Genomic DNA, 14,622 nt, shown 5'->3' with positions numbered 1-14,622 from the left:
GCAAACTGGGCCTGAACCACAGGGGGGACCATCATCGCCTATCACTACCGGTGGGCCGCAGATTGCTGGGGGCCCAGGGCTACTGCATCCCAGACCGGCACCTCCTGCACCTCACCATCTCCACCCCCCTTCCTGTATTCCTGGCAGGTGTGGTCTGGTTTCGGTGACAGCTCAGAGATGCCTGGTGTTAGATCAGGGGAGACAAGTCAAACATTTCACAACCAACCCCAGAGGCCACACCAATTCACATCACAGTTAAGCTGAAGTTCACAGGAAACAATGTGTGATCCAGAGATCTCCAAAGTGGGCGGCATGCTTCTGGGAGAGGCACCAGACAATCTGTCGGGGTAAGGGAAGAAATGTCAGAATCCCATTTGTATTTATTTTTAGCTCATTCTTTTAAATTTCCATTTCTTGATTATCTTTTATATTATCTTTAATATATCAGGAGTCTAAGTATATAGTTATAACTAAATAAATATGAAATGGTGAGAATAAGTTTTAAACTTTTTTATTTAATGAAGATGATGAATAAAGAATGTTTTCACATCACTAATCTAATTGTCAAACATTTGTTGATTTTCTACCATAGGCAAAGAACTAAGCTAGATGCTGGGGGATTTTTTTTTTTAATGAAAAGACTTTAGTCTTTTGTTTTTAGTCTGTGTTTACACAGAGGAGAATACATATTACATATTCACAATACATATGTTGGGCAAAGGACTATATCCAGAAAATATAAAGAACACTTATAACTCAATAATGGTGGAATTTTTAAAAGAAGAGCACAGGGTGTGGTCTCTAGCAGAAAGGTTAGAAGCGCTGCTCTGAATGACAGCCTGGGGAGAATATCTGTAACTCACATCACAGACAAAGGCTAATTTCCCTAAAATATAAAGAGCATGTACAAATCAACAAGAAAATGACTAACAGCCTAATTGGGGGAGGAGAAGGGCTGGGCAGATGAGATTCACAGAAATGAGCTACAAATGGCTGTTGAACGTGTGAAAGATGCTCACTCATCGTAAGCAGGACATGTGTTAAAAGACACTAAAATACCAGTTTCCCCCATCATGCTGGCCAAGATGCACAGTGTGAAAGCAGGCACCACTGATGGTGAGGGAGGCAGGTCATCTATTACAACAGTGACAGCTTCAGAATGACAAACACACACGCCTCCAAGTTGGCCACTCATCTTCTGGGAATTTACCTACCAATGTACTCACCTGTGGGAAATAAACTGCAAACATCCATACAGTGGGGTATCACTCGGGCTTAAAGAAGAATCAGGAAGCTCTGTATGTACGGATGTGGAATGAGTTCCAAGAATTATTGGTAGTGGAAATGGAGAGGGGCTACGATTTGTGTAAAAAAAGAAAAAAATACATATTTATACACGCATAGACAAATACTTGGAAAGCCGAGTGCAGGTGGGAGAGGCGGAACCAGAGCCTTCTTTGGGGGCTGCTATCCAGAACAGGACAGATCCCTGGACAGGTCGGGAAGTGAGCTGGAAAAGGACCCACAGTGCCCTGCTCCAGGTCTTCATGGGGCCATGTTAAGCTCTCCAGCCTCGGTTTCCTCGTAGGAAACAAACACAGCCCACCCCTTAAGCCCCTGGGCTTGCTGGATGCCAGGTTAACACAGGCCCTGTTATTAGGGGTTTTCTGGCGCCAGGCTCTATGCTCTGGGCTTCACATAGATTATCTCATGGAAACCTCACGACAGCCCCGTGAGAGGGCTACTATTTGCATCTCAGTTTCCAGGTGCTGAAAGTAAGGCTTAGTAAAGAGGTTAAATAATTGGCCCCATGTCACACGGTGACAAAGAGAGCTGGGTGCAGCTCTCTCTTTCCAAAGCTGAGCCGTATTCCTTTTCTTACAGACAGCGGGACCTCAAACCCACATCCGGGCTGGTATTTTGCTGTGTCTTGCATTGCCCCTGCTCACAGCCCTGAGCCAACCTTGGGGTCCCGAAAAGCACCCGGTTCTAGAGGAGGCTGCAGCCTCACATGCTCTTCTTGTCCCTGTGGGTTGATGCTGGCTTCCCGTCTGTCCTTCCGGAGCCTCAGGAACAAAGCACGCTGCTGATGGGGGCTGCAAAGCCACGTGCACAGCACTGCTGTCCTGGACAGCGGCAGGGAGATGGCCGCCAGCACTAGGGGAGGGGAGAGGGGCTGCCGCACAGCCCGCAGAGGGGTAGAGCCCCCTAATTCTCCAGAGTCGTCCTAAACAAAGAGGACGAAGGCCACAGCTACCCCTCAGAGAGGCTTTCCGTCACCTGAGTTACAGGAATTCCCCTCCCCGCTCGATCCCCTTCTGCTATATCACCCTCTGTCCTCCATTTCTATTAATATATTTGCGCGTTGATTGCTGTCTCTCTTCCTCTGCTGGAGTGGAGCCCCTTTGAGGCAGGGCTTTAGGGGCGTGTCCTCGGGCCGTTCCTTACCCAACAGGCGCTCAGGAAATGTCTGTTGAATGAATGAATGAACGAATGAGTGCGTGTAGAGTTCATCCCAAGCGCTCTGTCTGCTCCCAGGGATGAGGACCATGGGGGGGACCCCAGGGCCACCATCCAGGGCACAGACCTGGGGGCCCTCGAGCTCTTGCTGCTATGTCTCACACCATCTGCTTCCCACCACAGATGCTTCATAGTGGGAAACGGGAGGCGTCCGGTGTGCCAGGATTGGAGGTTGTTAGCATGGGGAAGCTGGAGGTGGGCAGATTAGAAAGGAGGCCGCCCGTGTGATTGGTCAGGCGAGCAGATTTGGCTTTCTCTGGTAGGTCTTAAGTTGGAGCAGAGAAAAAATTAGGGCAGCTGGTAGTTACCTACCGAGTTCTGGCCTTTGGGGGTTGATGCTGCAGAAGTTGAGGTTTGGCTCCCCCGGGCTGGTTTGCTGCGGCTCGCTCAGTGTTCTATTTTTGTATGTGGTCTGGCCTTGGTCGGTTTGTACATTCAGCCTCTCGCGATCCCCCGATCCACGGTGCCCTGGGCTTGCCTGGTGCGCGGCTCCTCCCTTTTTGTGCGGTTGGTGGTGCTGGGGAACCCTGAGGCCGCCGTGCCAGGCGGATTCTCGGCACTCGCCCGCAGGTCTGGCCGCCCCCCGGGGCCCTGCAGGCTGTGGGGCGCGACAGGCCGCGTCCCTGCGCTGCTTGGCGGGACGCGCCGCCTGCAAATCCGCCGCCAGCAAACCCGCCGCTGCGTCGCGCGGACGCTGGACCTGCTCCTGGGCGGAGCCAGCGGGCTCGTAACTACCCGGGCGCCCGGGTGGGTGCGCAGAGCTGGGGGGCGCCATCGCCTGAGCAGCGGCTGCTGCGTTCGGGCCTCAGTTCCCCCGCCCCTCCTCTTCGGGCTGGCTAACGGTAGCGGTTCATGTCTTTCGGTCCTGCTTAGAGAGAAAGGACGGCTTGTGATGCCAAGGGCAGAGCCAGGTTGACGTATGGTGGGAGCGGCGAGGAGTCTCCGGGAGGGAGGCCTAGGGGGTCTGGGCACCAGAGGTCTGCCCCAAGCTTGCCATGGCCACGAGGTGACCGGAGGAAGAGGGCGGGGCGGAGCGGGCACCCCCCCCACCCCCTGATGCGTGCTCAATGACTTCCTATCCCGGGGTGTCCAGCGGGTCCCGAGAGGGAGCCCGGCTGTTTTAGCAGATCCTCCACCGAGACCCCAGGCGCACGTGCTCCTCCCGCCCAAAGGCAACAGCCGCCAGAGGGCACACGTTAGACAAACCCAGCCCTGAGCTGCAGCCGCCCCTCCCCTCCCGCCTCACCTGTTCTGGGTCACCGCCCGCGCGCATCTGGCCACGGTGACCGTGAAAGCGCCGCCCCCAAATGCTCACTCCTCGACGCGGGCGCACGCCCGGAGGGGCAGGGGGTCATTCTAGGCGGTGTCCCAGGACGGGGGAATACGTGCCTTCACGTAAGGGAAAAGAAGGGAAAGAAGTTGATTCCCTGGTCACTTCTCTTTTCGCCCCCGATTGGCTGACGGGAGAATCTCCTTAACCCTTGCGGATGCTTTTTTCTTAAAAACAAAGAGAAAGCTCAGAGCCCTTGGCAGGCAAAGGGATCCAGCTAGAACATCATACTGTTGGTTTTGTTTCCACAGGATCTGTTTTTACAGTTTCCTTCTGTTTATGACAAGTGATACTGGTTTTCCAGTTATGGTAGTTGACAAACATCCCGCAGAAGATAAATTATTTAGAAGTCTGTTGACTGAAAGAAAAGCATGAATAAATAATAGTTTATTGTTTATTAATAATAAGCAAGGGAACTGAGGATGTGACAGAAGTCAGGAAGACATGTGATAGAAGTTTTTTTATACAAATTTATTTATTTTTGGCTGCCTTGGGTCTTCGTTGAGGTGCGCGGGCTTCTCACTGCGGTGGTTTCTCCTGTTGCGGAGCATGGGCTCTAGGCGCGGGGGCTTCAGTAGTTGTGGCTCGCGGGCTCTAGAGCACAGGCTCAGTAGTTGTGGTGCACTGGCTTAGTTGCTCTGCGGCATGTGGGATCTTCCCGGACCAGGGCTCGAACCCGTGTGCCCTGCACTGGCAGGCGGATTCTTAACCACTGAGCAACCAGGGAAGTCCTAAATGATGGAATTTTGAAAAAACAGTGCTCTGAAGCAAGATGATGAACGCCTGCTGCGTCATTACTGTGCCTTTGTCTTGGGCTTTTTTTGGTGACTTAAACCTGGGCCTTGAAGATTTTGAAAACCTGGAACAAGTATTTCTTTATTAAATATGTCCATAGCTTTTCTGTGTGGCTATGCACTATTCTAAGTGCTTTACTAATATAATATTATCTCATTTCATCCTCACACCCTATGTGATCAGTACTACTGTCCCCATTTTACAGAGGAGGAAACTGAGGCACGGTGAGGTTAGCTAACTGTCCAGCGGTCAGAGCTGGGATTTGAACCCAGTTTGGTTGGCTCCAGAGTCAGCGCTGTGAACTCTCATGGGGTCCTGGCTTCCTAGCCCTCATGCTCAGCAGCTCGATGTCAGCACAGCAATTTGATTCCCAGGCAGTCTTTTCAAAGGCCTTTAGGGCAGGGGGTGCTCTGCAGAAACGCAGGCCTTTCGCCAGGTCTTTGCCGTGGCCGCCTGCCTCGGAGCCTCTTGGGGCTGCATCGTCCTTTACTGCAGAGGTGCACTGGGGCCCCTGTGTTTTGGGGACTGAGGGAGACACGAAGGGTTTGGGGTGGAAATCCTCTCTTTAGACTACAGTCACTGCTCCCTTGGCTGGTGTCCCCTGGTCAGGGAAAGCTGACAGCGCTGAGAGTGGCGGTCATTGTCCTTCCAGGGCAGAGTTAGGGGAGCACTGGTCGCTGAAGCATAACATGGGCACCAGCAGGCTCCCCTCCAGGATGGGAGTGTTGGAGGATGTTCCGACTTCCCACCGCAGGGGAGTGGACCAGGCGTCCGCGGGCCTGGGTCCTAAAGGCCACAGGAGGCGTTTTACCTCTGTCCTGCACATCACCTACTGCATCCTTCCCGGTATGGCCAGTCTGGGGTCTTTTCTCCTTCTTGAAACTTCTTCCACTACCACTTCCACTTTCTCCTTCTTGAAACTTCTTCCACTTCTCCTTCTTGAAACTTCTTCCACTATCCAAGACGTGGAAGACAGTGAGTGGGACCCTAGAGGGAAAAAGGATCAAGGTCCTGGTGACAAATCACGGAGCAAGGAAACTCCTTGGAGGTCACAGAGAAAGCCCAGAGGTGCTGGAGTCCCCGTGGACCAGGAAATCCTGTCCTCGGTCTCGGGACAGGCGCTGGGGGTTTAGCTCTTCCCCTGGACTCCAGGTCGTGGTCCGCCAGCATTGTAAGCCCTGGAGGGCTGCAGTCAGGGACCCAAGGCCACCGTGGGGGAGCTGACAGGGGGCCTCCGGTCATCTGTGCATCATGGGACCCACCTGTCCCTGGGCTACCCCTGAGCCTCAGAGCCTGGGCTGCATGTCCCCTGACCACAAGCCCAGCCCCTGGAGCTGCATTTGCCTTCTGTATTCATCGTTCCAGAAGCAGGAAGCAGAACCCTCCAGGAGAAGAGAACTTTCAAGTCACAGTGTTTGTCTTCCTCCTGGGGCCTCACAGAGATCCGAATTCAAGCCTCCCCACCTCTGGAGACCCTGCCCAGAGGTAGCACGTCCCCAACACCCAGAGGTAGCACGTCCCCAGCGACCCGTATCCCTGAGGACAGGCCCTGGGGGTAGCACTTGGCCTAAAGCCTCTTCTCTTGGCCACCTGTGCCCTGGACGCTCTGCTTCTCTTTGTGTTTCCACTGAGAGTCCGGGAGGCAGCCCACCCCACGGCCCCCTGCCTTGCCACGATTCCAGATGAGTATAACAGCCCACCTCCCCCACTTTCTTCATCTCTCAGGGCCCTCCTTGCCCACAGATTGGCCCTGGCCCTTAGCCTTGGGGTGAGGAACTGTGATGTGCTAAAAAGAAATCAGGTTGTGGATGAGCAGAGCTCTCTGATGAGATGTGAAGCATCCCGAGCGCCAGGGCTGCTTCCTTCAGGCACTGGTGCTACTGCCATCCTCGTCAGCATCACCCAGACAGGATATGACAAGCCCAGGGCCCCCCTGTGCTTCCATGAGTGAGGTGGACAGCAAGGCCCCCGTCCCAGGGAAGAGGCAGCGGCGCCTGCTTAAGTGAACCTGGGCCTGAAACCGCCTCAGAGCAACTCCCACTTGCCTTCGGGGCTCCAGGATCCCACAAGGAGGGTCAGCCACCTTCTTTGCGCTTCCATATCCCTGATCATTAGCATTTATCGCTGCCTTTATGTCCTTATCGAATATATATATGGTGCTCACTTGTACTACGTGCAAGTCACTGTTCTAAGTGCTTTACTTATGACCTCAACACGACCTACGGGACAGGAACTGCTATTAGGATTCCCATTTTGCGGAGAAGGAAACTGAGGCACAGAGAGGTTAAAGTCACTGAACTGGGAAGAGGTGGAGCTGGATTAACACGGCAGAGCCCCCACGTTCTTAACCACTGTGGAATGCACCTCTGTCCTAGCTGCCTGGCTTCGCGTCTGTTCCCCCAGACCAGAAGCTTTTTTTTTCAACTTTACGTCCATAGTACAGGTTTCCCCCACTATCCGAAAGTAGAGCGTTCCTATGAAACTATGAGATGCTGGGTGTGGTTCCTGGGGGAGGAGCTTGGCAGGGCCACTCCCACTGCCCAGGGTGCAGCGCCGCCCTTATAAGGGCTTGCTGCAGAACAAATACTGACCTCTATTTTCGCTTGTTTCTGTAAAAGTGAAAGTCCTCTTCAGATTTCTTTCAATTAATGAACACAGGTGCTAATGTAACTCTTTGTAAAAGTGAACTGGCGTAAAGTGAACTTTTGAGAAGTGGGGATACCTGTAATTGGCACAGTGCTCAGGTCCTCAGTAAAGATTTGTGATTGAAATAATGGCCTAGGTGACTATATACTGCATGAGTCGTGGTGGGGACTTAATGTGTAAACCCATGTCTATTCTTGGAGCTTAGACTTTCACCAAGTGTGTGTCATTTTTTTGTTATAGCTGCTCAGCAGTCTAAACCACTCAGCTCAGAGATGTTTTCCCCTCTAATTTTTTTCTATTATTTCAAATTCTATGTTCAATGTTTTCTCCAACCTCTATTAGATGTCAAAAAGCCTAATTTCCATGACTTGTAACTTTTTGTAAGTATTTTTCATCTCTTTGTCCTTTTGCACTGTATTCTGGGAAATTCCCTTATCAGGAACTCCCAGGTCACTGCGTCCACTTCACTGTTCAACCCATTCATTGGCAGTTTCAGAATTTGTCAGTCATGTTTGCAATTTCCAAAATGCTGAGAATTTTTCCTTTTCCTTTTTTAAAAAACAGATGTCCTCTTAAATTTATCTGACAATATAAGCTATAATTACTTTAGATTTTTCTTCTGTTTACTGCATTACTTCACTTACCTACTGAGTTGGTTCTTCTGTTTGTTGATCTGGTGTATCTCTCTCAGTGCACTGGATTCCTAAGTGTCGGTGTTTCTTGGTTCTCCATTCATGTTTGAAGAAGTGGGGTGTCCGGACAAAACCGTTGGTTGCTGGAACATCTTTCCTCAGGCCAAGTGGGAATTCCTGCCACCTAGCTGTGAGTGACATCTCTGACTGCAGGAGCCCTGGCCATGGTCCTTTGAGGTGGGGGCTAGCAGTCAAGTCCCGTAGCCAGGTGGAGCTAGTGGACATGAATTTTTGAATAAAGGGCTCCACTCCGATGTGTGACCCTTACATTGCTGGGGTGCTGCCCTTGTTCTGTGGGCCTAGCCCCCAGTTTCTGAACCCCTTTTATCTGTGCTTGAGGCTTTGACCCTGGGCAAACACTGGAGGCGGTGGCTAAGGGGAGGTAGGGAGGGGGGCTGGCATGACTACTTTGCTGATGCCCCTTCTGTTAATTGCCCAAATCCTCCTCCGTTCCCCCACAGCCTCCCACCTGGTGCTATTGAACCCCTGCAAAAGCTCCTCTTCTTCTTCCTGTGTGGGGTGGTGGGTCCCTCTGCCTGGGCGGGGGGTCTCCTTGTCCACCTGCCCCATGGTCTTTATATCTTACGTGTATTCCTTTCTTCCTTTGCCTTTTGTCATCTCTCTCAATCCACCTGAATTTGGGGAGGGGGAGATAAATGAGTGCTCTGCAGGTTAGTTTGTACCCTACACCCACCTTCATACCCCGGGAAACCAGGTACAGAGCTCAGGAGACCCAGGAGAAGCAGGGCCTCGGGGCCCCTGCATCCCCTGGGCGATGGCGCCCAGCAGGTTCCTTAACAGCAGCTCCATAGCTGCAGAGCCTGTGGCTGAGTGAGGTCCCTCTGTAGCTGGGTTGACAATGCAGAGGAGAGTTTGGGGTCTACTTGCCACCAGGGGCAGAATGGGAAAGGGGGGGTGGGGAACACATGTCCCCAGGTGTCTGTCTCTATGGGCCCAGCGCTGGCGGGGGCAGCAGGTTGCATTGCCCTGCCCTCTGTGCCGGCAGAGAATAAAGTTGACGAGGGGGCACTCGGCAAACTTCCTGACAACGGTCCCTCCACGCAGCAAACACCCAGCATGCGCCTCCCGTGCACAGGCAGGCTTGGGCGCTGGACAGTTTAAAGATGAGGTAAGATCCCATTCCCGAAGAGATGATGTGTTGATGAGGAGGCAGTGGTGTGAATAACAACAGAGCCCCTCTTAGAAAGTCCCCTTGAGGAGGTGGAAGGGTCGGCCCAGCAGTGGCCGGTGGAGGAGAACGGTCTAAGGCAGCGCCCCTTGAACTTGAACACAAATGCAGATCCTGACCCGGGAGGTCTGGGTGGTGCCTGAGATTCTGCATTTCTACAAGTTCCCGGGTGATGCTGCTGGTCCGTGGACCACACTTTGCGTAGTAAGGGGAGAGGGAAGCCACCTCTTCCTGCGACACCCCTGCTGCCATACTGTGAGTGACGTGCAGACCCCTGGGAACCCCACCAGGAGAAGAGTCCTGTGGTCTCTCGGGGAGGTGCTATGCCCACGCAGGCCTGAGTCTCGGTGCTGGGCCGGCCAGGCTGCAGGCCCTCCTACCTGGCGTCTCACTGGCCAGGAATTCATGCCACCCCAGGGGGAAGGTGCTGGGGGTGGGTGTGCCCGGGTGGGACAGTGCCCATCAGCTTGGGGCTTGGGCAGGTGAGACCCCCCTCTTCAGAAGATCAGGGGCTCTGGCTCTGTTCCAGGGTTGGCGTCTGGATCAGACAAGGTTCTACAGGCACACATGTGTCTGGTATCAGAGTTTGTCATCGGGTCCCCGTAAGTGCAAAGTGAGGCCTGTGTGTGGAGCCAGCACACGTGGCAGGTGTCCAGGAACCCTTGGTAATCTCGGGACCGAGTGACTCAGCAGCCCGTGACATTGGCCAGGGGCCAGGACAGTGCGGGCCACCCTTGGAACCTAGCTGGGAAAACCCTCCCCAACCACGGAGCTTCGAGGGCCCCTTTCAAGGCAGAAGATGTGCGTGTGGGGAGAGTGGCTGACCCGGGGTTAATAAATAAGCTTAAAGGTTAATCCAGCGTGTGACCAAGACAGGCTCACTCTGCGGGTCAGGAAGATGCCCCGTTACCGAAAAGAGACACTTTAGAATTCTGAAGAACAGTATGTGCTCTCAGGACCTTCAAAAGGATGGTGCCTGGTGATACTTATCTGGAGGGACGTTACTGGATCCAGCAAGTCCTTCTGCGGGTGGGTCGTATCGTTACCTCTTTAATATTTATTGAAACTACACTCTCATCATCATCCTCCCAGGCATGGTGCGGGGCCTGGCAAGAGCCTCTTGCTGCTTTTCCTCTTTTTAGCCCCGTCTTGTCCAAGCCTATGCACACACTGGCCAAGAAGATCTCTCAAAACTGTGAACATAACTGGAGCTCTTTCTTGAAGCTGCTCGTCACCCTCTGGGGCAGAGCCAGCGGGTGGGCTCTGTGCTCAGGGCCCCTTCCTACTCCAGTCCTGTAGTCCTCCATCCCTACACATTCTTCTGGGGCCCAGACCCTCTCCTCCCACCTCTACCCCCTGCCCCACCCCCACGCCTCAGGACCTTTGCACATGCTGTTCTTCCTCAAATACCCACCCCACCTCCCTCTCCCTGCCTCGGACCTGTGCCCTCTCTCGGTTCTTCCGGAGCCCCCTCCCCAGCAGTTAATGTCTTCTGCTTTGTCCCAATGTGTGTCAGGTCCTGCTGACGTTGTGTGATCAGACTATGTCGTGATGACTTTTTACCTCTGTCCCTCTACTGAACATACCTCCTTGATGACTCATCTTGGGTCCCCAGGGCCCAACGTGGGGCCTGACACCTGGTAGGTGTTTAATATGTATTTGTGGAGCTGAAGTAATGATGAATTCTTTCACAGCCTTTGGGATCTGAGTCTTGGTAGATGGAGGGAAATTGCTGGAAAAAAATTTAAGAACCAGGCTTCCCTGGTGGCGCAGTGGTTGAAAAAAAAAATTTTAAGAACGAAGTGGAATAAATAAATGTGTGTCTGAGTTTCCTAGGGTGCAGTAACCAGGCACCACAAACCAGGGGGCTGACAACGGCAGACATTTGTTCTCCCATGGTTCTGAAGGCCAGAAGTCCAAGTTCAAGGCGTCTGCAGAGCCGTGCCCCTCCGCAGGCTCTGGGGGACCATCTCTCTGTGTGCCTTCCAGTTTCTGGGGCTCCAGGTGCTCTTGGGCTTGTGGCCACATCACTCCGATCTCTGCCTCTGTTCTTACGTGACCTCCTCTTCTCCCTGTGCCTCTCCTCTGTGTGTCTGTTATAAGGCCACTTGTCACTGGATTTAAGGTAATCCAGGATGTTCTCATCTCTAGATCCTTCATCACATCTGCAAAGACCTTTATGCCAAATAAGGTCACATCCCCAGGTTCTGGAGAGTAGGGTGTGGACACGTCACTTTGGGGGCCACCATTCAGCCCCTTACAATGTGTAATGAGATGAACCCCAAGCCCTCTGAGACAAATGCAAGAGTGGGTCTCATGACAGCTGGGAGTGGGTCAGTCCAGGCAGGAAGAGCACGGGTGACCAGTGACTGCACGGTCATTCTCTGGCGGCTGCAGGCAGTGTGGAGAGAACCGAGCGGGGACACCTGGATCCTGGCCCCATCACCCCTCCACCCCGGGGCCAGCACTTTATGTTTCTGAGGCTTTTCTCTGTGGCAAGACGAGGGGTGAGGACGCATCTCAGGATCCTTCTGTCTCTAAGTCTCTGTCCCTTTAGTCTATTGGCGAATGCACGGAGGGGAACCCGCAGCAGCAGACACCCTGAAGGAGTATGGGGTGGGGTTGGGCGTGGGGCTTACCACCCTGTGGCATCCCTGTGAGGCTTGAGGGAGTCACCCGACATCTCTGAGCCTCCTTTATTCACGAGTCACCCACCTCCTCAGTAGTCCAGAGCGTTACCGAGGCATCAGCCTGGTGCCCACACATAATCCCAGGACCCCTGTTGACCAACTGTCATGCCTCACAAAAGAGGGTTGGGACCCCCTGCCTTAGGTTGGGTTCCTCCAAAGGTCTGAGTGTAAACCATTTATCTGGAGGTGATCTCAGGAGGGGAAGTGAGACAGCGAAGAGAAGGAAGTCCACAGGGGATGGTATCAAGCCGCTACCTTCGTGGCTCTGGGGCCAGACAAGCTGGGGATGGACCCACCAGCTCCAGGCTGGAGGCTGCTCTGGGGGCCTTATGTCTCTAAAACTTCTGACTCGCTCCACGTGGCCCCCTCGAGCTCCTGCAGCCAAGGAAGCCCTCGGGTACCCGCAGTAGGCGCCATCAGAAGGCACAGAAAAGAAGCCCTTTGCCCCCTTCCCCACAGAACCAAAGGAAGTGAGCAGAAGGCAAATAACAAGGGCTGAATCCACATAGCTGGGGCTGAGGGAAAGTCCAGTCTCAGGCCACCTGCTTTGAGAAGGACCAGTGGACAAGGCCGTGGGTTGCAGGACGATTCCAGCAGTTTCCAGACATCACGGTTCTTGCATCGGGTCAAAGCATAAACTTGGGGGGAGGGGGCTGTGGTGACCAGGGTCCACTGGAGAGGACACAACCTCTGAACATGAGCACTTGGCAGCCTGGACCCATCTGAGGAAATAAAGCTCAGATATGAGACTGTCTGGTCACATCCTACCTCCTGGAACCTGCAGGTGCAGCTGAGACCCTCTTCCACCGTCTCTCTTCCCCGGTCCCAGAGGCTCCCGTTTCTCAGCCCTCCTACGTATCGAGGATGGAGGAAAAGCCCTCCATTATGTAAACTGAGGCAGGGCGTGAGAAGACGCGGCCAAATTATTTTTAATGAAGTATCACATTGATACCGAAACCTACAAAGATTGTGGGAAGGGAGGAAGGAAGGGAGGAAGCCACAGCCCAATCTCACATGCGAAGAGTCGTGGAAAGCTCTAAATAAAACCTTAACAAGCAGAATCTAGCTGCACATTGAAGGAATAATAGCCCTTGTCTAAGTAGGTTCACTGCTGGAATGAAAGGATGGTTCAGCATTCTTTGGAAAACTCATTCATATGATTCAGGAAATTTATTAACATAATTCATCATATTCATTGATTTAACAAGAAAAGTCATCCTGTCAACCCCATAGGTGTTGAAAAGACATGTGACAAAACCCAACAATCTTTCTTGATTTAAAGAGGCAAACCACGGGCTTCCCTAGTGGCGCAGTGGTTGAGAGTCCGCCTGCCAATGCAGGGGACACGGGTTCATGCCCCGGTCCAGGAAGATCCCACATGCCGCGGAGCGGCTGGGCCCGTGAGCCATGGCCGCTGAGCTTGCGCGTCCGGAGCCTGTGCTCCGCAACGGGAGAGGCCACAACAGTGAGAGGCCCGCGTACCGCAAAAAAAAAAAAAAAAAAAAGAGGCAAACCATGAAAAAAATTCCTTCATCACCATAGTGTGGAGGAGACCTCTCAGATTATGACACAAAAATCCCAAAGTCAAAAAAAAAAAGATTGAAAATTTGGTGACAAAAAAAAACTACATGCAAAAAGATCAATAACAATAGCACAGTAACAAAGTCCAAAGAAATTTAAAAATATTCTCAACTTCTATCACAGGCAAAGAACCAACCTCCCCAACATAAAAGGGGCTTGTAGAAATTGCTAAGGAAGCCACAGACCGTAATCAAAAAATAGACCAAGAACAAGAAGAAACAGTTCATGGAAAAAGAAATACAAATATATCTTAAATATGTTAAAAGATGCTCAACCTCACTCATAAGAAAAGAAAGATGAAATAAAGCTGCCTTGAAACTACTTGTCACCCATGATATTGGCAAAACCCCACAAGTGTGGACATAGTGCAGTGTGTTAGGAAGCTGGGGACAGTGTACATGAGGGTGTCCCTGGGGAGGCCATTGGCACTGTCTCTCAAGGCCACCAGCTCACTGACACCTCAACTCCATAATCCCACTTCTGGAATTTTATTCTACAGATACAGTAGCACACATTCAAAAGAGTATATGTGCAAAGTTATTCATTGCAACATTTTTTGTAATATCAAACTATTAGTTGCAATCCAACTATCCATTGATAGGAAACCAGTTAGGTACATTATGGAAATCCATACAATGGAATACTAATCCATACAATGGAATACTATGCAACTGTGAAAATGAATCAGGATGTTCTTGGACGCACAAGGTATACCATTGTGGGGAAATAAACACGAAGTGCAAAGTTACCTTTTGCATAAAAGGGAGCAAAATAAGAACGCACATTTGCCCTTGCTTATGTTTTAGGAAGCAAAGGTGAAAGGATGCACAAGAAATTTAAAAAGGTTACCTGAGGGTGGAGGTGGCAAGTGGGGACTGTGGTGCGGGGGCAGGCGGGAAACCGCTTCATTGTATACCTTGTTTACATTTTCTGTTCTGAACCTTGCGAATTGACTACCTATTCAACGCTTTTAAAACCTGATGCATATATTTGAAGATGCTCTAAGATTTTGCTAGAAGAATAAACATTGTTGGTGGCACCTGCCTCCTGGCAGGTGAGGGTGATGGGGGAAAAGGACTTTTATTTGTCATTTTACAAAGTTCTGGACCATTGGGTTGTTTGCCATGTACACATACAACTTCTCAATTAAAGACAACTCATTATTAATGTTGATGTGTT

This window comes from Lagenorhynchus albirostris, chromosome 9 (assembly GCF_949774975.1).
Source record: "Lagenorhynchus albirostris chromosome 9, mLagAlb1.1, whole genome shotgun sequence".
Taxonomy (NCBI): Eukaryota; Metazoa; Chordata; class Mammalia; order Artiodactyla; family Delphinidae; genus Lagenorhynchus; species Lagenorhynchus albirostris.
The sequence above is the reverse complement of the archived record's forward strand: the minus strand, read 5'-3'. Positions refer to the sequence as shown.